This window comes from Panicum virgatum, chromosome 4K (assembly GCF_016808335.1).
Source record: "Panicum virgatum strain AP13 chromosome 4K, P.virgatum_v5, whole genome shotgun sequence".
Classification (NCBI taxonomy): Eukaryota; Viridiplantae; Streptophyta; class Magnoliopsida; order Poales; family Poaceae; genus Panicum; species Panicum virgatum.
Window position 1 is genome coordinate 32,981,308 of NC_053139.1, and position 8,063 is coordinate 32,989,370.

General features: G+C 46.1%; 1 long non-coding RNA gene across 1 annotated transcript; it reads left to right on the forward strand.

The window, feature by feature from the left end:
• The first annotated feature begins 2,721 nt into the window (after nucleotides 1–2,721).
• LOC120705185 lies at nucleotides 2,722–4,655 on the forward strand. The gene is made up of 3 exons (XR_005687824.1): nucleotides 2,722–3,156; nucleotides 3,212–3,361; nucleotides 4,360–4,655. It is a non-coding gene; the product is annotated as an uncharacterized LOC120705185 (long non-coding RNA).
• The last annotated feature ends 3,408 nt before the right edge of the window (nucleotides 4,656–8,063 follow it).

An 8,063-nucleotide genomic window follows, 5' to 3' on the forward strand; every position in this document is an offset into this window, starting at 1 on the left:
AACATCCAAACTTTTCGTCACATCAAAATCACATCGAAACATTAAATATAGCAAATAATCCATGCATGGAGTACTAAATGTAGGTAAATAAAAAAACTAATTGCATAGTTTTGATGTACGTTGCGAGACGAATCTTTTGAGCCTAGTTAGGTCATGGTAGGACAATATTTACCACAAACAAACGAAAAGTGCTACAGTGCACTACCGTGTTTGATGTGACTTTTCACATCCTCTTTTCCCTCCATCTAAACACAGCCTGAAACAGGCGCAAACCTGCAGGGATACACATTAATGATGATTATTTATGTCGGTTCATGCTACCAATCGCAGTAGAAGGCTACAGCTGTTTTTTTTATCTTGGAGTGGATGTGAAGGAACACTACTAGTAGTAGAAAATAACCATGTTACTCCTAATTAACTATAACAATTATGATTGAAGACCGCACTCCCTCCATACCTAAAAAACCTGATGTTTAGGACATTGCGGTAACCAAGAAGTGATTAATTTTAGGGATTAGTTTTCCATCTATGCCCCTAATAAATATGGTTGGGGTTGCTTTCTGTACGAGAAAGTAAACCAGCCCAATTGGCTAGTGAGCGGAGGAATGAGAGTGGCGAGCTGAGTTTGAATCTTGGGGGCTGCAAATTTTTTTTTGCTGGAGGTTTGATTTGCATGGAATTTTTGCATGGTGCTGTGGAGGCTCGTTTGAGGCCGCATTTTTTAATCCTAGCGGGCGCAGGAGCACTGGAATTTCAAAATTTTGGCCTGGCGCTGTGGAGGCTCATTTGAGGCCCCCTTTTTTTCAGCTGGCCGAAATTTTGTTCCTTTGGCGCTCTACAAGGCCGACGCTTGGAGTGCTGGTTGCTAATTCTATTTAAGAGCCCTCGTTCACCCCTTCATCTACCAGTACTACATTGCCTTGCTTGCTTTTGCCTTGCTTGCTTAGCTAGCTTTTCTCCTTCCACTACTACGGCGCAATGGCTCATTCCTTGTTTGGCTTTCACTACTACAAAAACGATTTGTAGAAACGCCTCGATTTTTTAGGAGCGGACCAAAATATCATCCGTTGCTAGAAATAGAGCGGAGTTACGATAGCATCTGACCCGCCCCTAGAAAAGTATTTTTAGGGGCGGGTCACCCCCTCACTCACCCCTAAAAATGAGTGTTATTTTTAGGGGCGGTTCATGGCGTCAACCGCCCCTAAAAAGAGCATTTCTAGGGGCGGGTGACGCTATGAACTGCCCCTAAAAATAATAGCATTTGTAGAGGCAAGCCATGGCATCACCCGTTCCTGCAAATGCATTTTTAGGGGCAGCTGATGGCATGGCCCACCCCTACAAATGGTTTCACACAAAAAAATATAACTTTTTCATATAATCTCGGATGAAGTCAAACTTTATATCAAAATTGTAGAGAATGATGAGATCTAAGACTTTGTAGTTGATCACTTTTTTATTTGAAATCATCTAATGGTCCCAAAAAATATAATAAGATCTCTAATAGCTATAACTATATAGTATCTCATATAACTTAAGTCATACTTTGAGGTTTCAATAATCTTAATCTTAATATACACTGAAATATACTTGACATTTTTTTGTTTTTATAGTTCACAATAACTATAGTGTAAAAGTTTCATATCTTTTTAATTTATTTTGCTATATATAAATAATTAAATAAAATTCAGATAAAATTAAAAAATATTTGTAGAAGCGGGTGATGCAAATCATATTATTTTTAGAGGCGGACGACCGCGCCACCCGCCCCTATAGATATTTTCACCTGCTCCCGCGAGCCTCCCAAACCCACCGCCCGCCTCCCACGTTCAAACATCCCCACCCACTCTCTAGCATCCCACGTTCAACATAAATAAAGTCATCCTCATCCACCGACCGCACCACTACCACGTCACCCAAGCTTATCTTCATCTATCTCTCTCATCTTGCTACCCATCCATTCATCTGGGTCTGGCACCCAGAGTCCTCACCACTGTGGCAGCGAGGCGGCATGGTGGCCCGTGGCCGACGGCGGGCAGGTCGGCACGGCGCAGGCGTCGCTCGGCCGTGAGTCTTCGGAGCGCGGCCCGGGAGGCGCGCGACCGTGGGTCTTCGGAGCGGGGCGTGGCGCAGCGGCCGCGGGTCTTCGCTGCGGACACGACGGCGCGCGGCCAGGCAGCTCCTGGCATCCGCGGAGTGCGCGGTGGGTCAGCTCCCGGCATCGGCGGTGCACATGGCGCGTCGGGGCAGCTCGCGGCATCGGGTGTCCATCGGCGGGCCGCGACCCACGGCGGCAAGGCTGCTCGCGGCAGCGACACGATGGCGCGCAGGGGGCAGCTCCCGGCGTTCGCGAAGTGCACGGCGGGTCACCACCCGGCGTCGGCAGCGCGGACGGCGTCGCGCACGGCGGGGCAGACTCCCGGCGTCGGCGGTGCACACAACGCGTCGGGGCAGCTCGCGGCATTGGGTCTTCCGTCGGCGTGACGCGGCGCACGCCGGCGAGGCTGCTCACGGCAGCATGGCGGGGCAACTCGTGGTGGTGCGCACGTCGCAGCGTGGGGGCAGCTGCGGTGGCTGCCGGGCACGCGGCGGGCATGGCAAGGGCGGCCTCCGGCCCAGCGGCGTTGCCTACGTCGCCGGCCTCCGCACCTGCTTTTTTTTTGTTTTTTAATCGGTCTCTAGGGGCAGGTGACCCATCACCCGCCCCTAAAACCGCCCTTAAAAATAAATTTGTAGGGGCAGGTGAGAATACATTTTCAAAGCACGTGCGTTACCCGCTCCTACAAACAGCTATTTTTAGCTGTGAAAAGTAAGGGCGGGTGCGGCATCCATTCCTAAAAATATCTTTTTACCTGCTCCTACAAACTGTTTATGTAGTAGTGTTTGATCTCAACGTTCGTTTAGAGGACGATGACGACGGCGACATTCGCTTGGATCTCAACGAGCATAAAGCTGACGACGGCAACGCTAGTTTTGATCTCAACGAGCCTGTACATGATGAGCATGGCAACAGCACTACTCCTACATCTTCTTGTCTAGTTGCATGTATTCTTCTCTTGTCGCTGAATTATCATGTTCTATTTTTTATAGGATTTGATTTGAACTTGCCAGTAGATGAATTTGGAGCTGTTGATTTTGATTATGTACAAAACCTAGCTGGTAAGCATGCCTATTATTTTGATTATGAATAAGTTTGTTTTTTTCCTATATTTAGATCATGCCGATCAAGTAAACCAACGGAAACATGATTATTCTGATCATGTTAGACAACAAGTGTACCAAGCACTGTTGATGAGAAGCAAGAATGGGAGACTAGACAAGCACGATACAAAGATTCGAACAGTTCAGCGCATATGGCAGCAAGGTAAAAATCAACTTGTTCAAAACATCCCAGTCAAGGTTCCTAATCTAAAAAAGGTAGAAGTGGCCGTAAAGCAATCCCTCTTGATTTGGAAAAATTGAGGAACATTCCTGTCCAACAAAGAATGACAATAAAAGATGTGTCTAATAGACTTGGTATTAGCAAATCTAGGATACAAAGGTATTTGAATATGGGTGTTCTTATGCGCCACTCTAGTAGCATCAAACGTTACCTCACTGATGCTAACAGGAAGACTAGGTTGAAGTGGTGCATTGACATGATTGACAAAGGTTTGCTTGATGATCCAAAGTTCAATGATTTGTTTGACTTTGTGTTTATTGATGAGAAGTGGTTCTACCTCCATCAAAAATCGGAGAGGTACTACTTGCTACCAGATGAAGATGAACCACATCATACCTACAAAAATAAGAACTACATCCCTAGGATCATGTTCTTGTGTGTGTGTGTGTGTGTGCTCGACCAAGATTTAGAAATAGAGAATGTGTGTTTGATGGAAAAATAGGTTGCTTTCCACTAGTCACTTTTGAACAAGATATTAGAGGAAGTCACAATCGCCTTCGTGGTGAGCAAGTAATCAAGCCAATCCAATCAATCACAAGAGATGTCATAAGAGATTTCATGATAAGTAGAGCGTTGCCTGCAATTAGAGAAAAGTGGCCAAGAGAAGATGTGCACAAGCCAATTTTCATACAACAAGATAATGCTCCTACTCATTTAAAAATGGATGATCCTCAGTTTTGTGAGTTTACAAAGCAAGATGGGTTTGACATTAGGCTTATATGTCAGCCACCCAATTGTCCAGATTTTAACATTCTAGATTTGGGTTTCTTTCAAGCTATTCAATACAAGAAAAATGCTAAGACAATGCAAGGACTAATTCCAGTAGTGGAAGAGGTAAATGATCATCCATTTGATTGTTTCAATACAATGAAGATTCTAAGACAATGAAAGATCTAATTTTTTTACCAAATGTTTTGTAGGCATTCTTGGAGTACAGTCCATGGAAAGCAAACATGATATTTGTAACACTACAAACTGTTTTGAAGGAAACAATGAAGATTAAAGGTTGCAATAATATAAAGATTCCTCACATGCAGAAACAAAGACTAAAGGGGGAAGATAGGCTGCCATTGCAAATTCCTTGTGAAGCTTCATTGCTAGCTGAAGCCATCAGTAGTCTGCCTGCAAATTAGAAGATGCAATTTAGTTTATGCAAAAGATGTGCCGAATGCTTATGTATCTTAGTTTAAATGCATGTACCTTATTGTTCGTTGTTTGTTTCATCTTTGTTCGCCTAGGGACTGTTCTTTGCCTGCTTCATCTCCTCCAACTTCTTTACAACTTGTTCAGGCAGAATGATGGTCTCACCACGCATTTCAAGTTTCTCCACATCAGGAATGAAGAACTCACAATCAAACTTGTCCATGTCAAGGAAGAACCTTGCTGGGATGTCATAGTCTTCATGCAAAAGGCCACAACTGGCACACCTCTGAGCGTTGCGGCGAGCTTGGTAACAGGCTTCTCCGAAGATGCTGCTGGTGTGGAACATGCCACAGCGAGGACAGTCCGCCACCTTGTCGACGTCTGGCACCTCCTCGCTGGAGTTCGGCACCTCCTCGACGGTGTCCAGCACCTCCTCGACGGAGTCCGGCACCTGCTTGATGATGTCTAGCGGGTCGACGGTGTCCAGTGAGTCTCCGACGAGCACATCTACCGAGTCCTATGCCACTAGTGAGTCTGCGAACACCTCCTATGATCCCGTGATCACCTCCTCCGACCTGCAATCCATGGCGAACCCTAAATCCTAGCTATTTGCGGCGGCGACGAGCTCTAAGCGGAGAAGAAGAAAAGGCGTGCATGCTCTGGCGTTGCTGGAGGGCACGCGGGGCGAGCTATGAATGCGGGCGAGTTATGATGGGGCTTGCACGCGTTGAATGTGGTGGCAGCGCAATGGACGGGCACGCAACGGGTAGAGACGTGGGGCAGGCCAGGGGAAGTCGGGGCAAATTGCCAACGCGGAGAGCCAGGACGTCAAGTTTTGTGGAATCAGGCCAACAGCCCAGGACGTCAAGTTTTGTGAATATGGAGTACTGTTTATTGGTTCCCTAGATCATCAATAAATGCAAATGCATTGAAATAAGAAAAGTAACATCTACTCACTACGGGATTCAGCTTATTTGTCGTGTGCTAGAGGTACACGGCAAAGGCTTTATTGTGTGCTACACACGGTGAAGAGCTCATGGCAAACGCCGGCCGGCAAAGACACCTTTATCGTGGGCCCTTTTTCGAGCTGCATTTTTGACACTCGACAAAAAAGTGAATGAGAAATAAAAACAATCTCGGCCGTACCCCCACTGCCACCCCACCGCTAGCCGCTACCACCACTAGGCTCCCCACCACCACCAGGCCCGCCACCACCATGCCACTATTGCTGCCATCACTAGGCTCGCCACCACCATGCCGCCAGCGGAGGGGGAGGGGAGGGGAGGCAGAGGAGCAACCGGCCGGCCTGGCCATTATCCTCGCCGCGGTCCAACCACTCCATGTGTCGCAGCTTGGAGGGGAGGGAGAGGAGGGGGCGGTGGTCGGGAGGGAGGAGGGTGCCGGTGTGGAGGGAGGAGGGAGGGAGGCGGCGGGGAGGGAGTAGAGGAGGGGGCGGTTCTAAGGGTGGGGAGGGAGGAGGAGAGGGGCGGTGGGAAGGGAGGAGGGTGTCGACAGGGAGGAATGAGGGAGGGAGGCTGTGGAGAGGGAGTAGAGGAGGGGGCGGTTCTAAGGGTGGGGAGGGAGGAGGAGAGGGGCGGTGGGAAGGGAGGAGGGTGTCGACAGGAGAGGAGGGGGCTGTAGTGTATTCTGAGGGAGGGACGGAAGAAGGAGGCAGTGGCGGGAAGGAGGGACAAAGCCGGTGGGGAGATAGGAGGGAGGGAGGCAGCGGGAGGTCGGGGAGAGGAAGGGAGAGAGACGACGGAGAAGGAGGAGGAAGGGGATAAGGGTTTTGGTGGGGGAGAGGGCGATTTTATAAGCAATCATCATCGAATCTCAGCCGTCGGATCATGATCAACGCCCCCATAGCGAAGGAAGACTTGTTTGTTATGTGCCACCCAAGAAACACACGACAAACTTTTTTATACCAATGACAATTATGTAATTGCACTTGATACATTAAAAATATCATATAGTTCCAAAAAAATACCAAAATTTTATGTGTAACAATTTATATTGTCTATTGGCTATAGAAAAAATTTCAAAGTCAAGCCCAAATTCGATTGTCACTTTCACTCCAAACCTAACCACATCCTTCTCAACTCTTTGATTCTTCTTCATGGATGTTTCCATTTGTAAGCATCATACGTGACAAAATTGTGAAACTCACTCAAATTTTTACCACAACTTCCACATATGATATCATGGAATATTAATAAATCTCATAATTTTCAGACTTTATTTGCTTTTTTTTAGAATTTTAAAATATTCGAACACACGTTCTTGGTCGTGTTTCCTAGATAAGATGTTCGAAATTTCTTTTTATTTGATGGGTAAGACCTCAAACTAGGTTAAATAACATGAATATCATTTTTTCACACATTTTATTCTATTATTTGAATCACTTGCAATTCAAATTTCACTTAATTCAAAAAACTACTTGAAATGCAATTAATTAGTTAAGTATAGAAAATAAATACAAAGATATACCATATTTTAACATGGAGTACCACTTGTACGTGAAGAGTAGAAAAAGTTTCAAGGTAAGAAGAGAAAATAAATTTATTACTTTGTCGTGTGCCAAAATAAAACACACGACAAAGCATGACTTTGCTGTGTGCCATAAAAGCACATGACAAAGCATGGCTTTGACATGTGCCAAAAAAAAGCACATGACAAAGTATAGTTTTGCCGTGTGTTATATTTTTACCGCGTCGGCAAAAAAGTTCTTGTTTGCCGTGTGCCCGATAGAAAGCACACAGCAAACTACCGGGCACACGCAAAGAGCCAGATTCTGGTAGTGACTTAAACAGTTGATTGGCTCCATGCCCTTCTCAATTACAATTTTTCTTTTTTTAAAAAAAAAGAAGAACACTATTTTGAAAGCTTCCTTGTCGCCAGAGGAAGGCCTACCGATAGAAAGCACGTGGAAAACTACTAGGCACATGGCAATGAGCTGGATTCTGGCAGTGACATAAATAGTTGATTGGATCCATGCCTTTTCTCAATTGCATTTTTTTATTTTTTTAAAAAGAAAGCAGAACACTACTTTGAAAGCCTCCTTGTCGCCAGAGGAAGTCCTGGGTGCTTATTAATGGGGGGGGGGGGGGGGGGGGGGGGGGGGGATTCAAGCGCAACACTGGTAGTACGCTAAGAAACTCATCAAGGTTGATGCGATGGTTTCACATGGGGGTCACCAATTTTGGAATTTTTCCTAACATCTGCCATTCCTGACATGCCACCTGCTAAAAGATGTTAGGGTCTGTGCTAGAACGGTTACATCCTCTCTTTGCTGCTGAAATTAAAACTGCTGCACCATTAGTTTAGCGGGATGTGTTTACAGCTTAGTTTGGTGTAAATTTTCCGACTAGGGCTAGGAAGTTATGCTATCACGCCGTTCAGCTAGACTATTTATTAAGCTGCTTGAGAGCGTTTTTTTGCTACCTGGGTTGGTGCTACTGCTGCCAGCAGTCCAGCTGCAGAC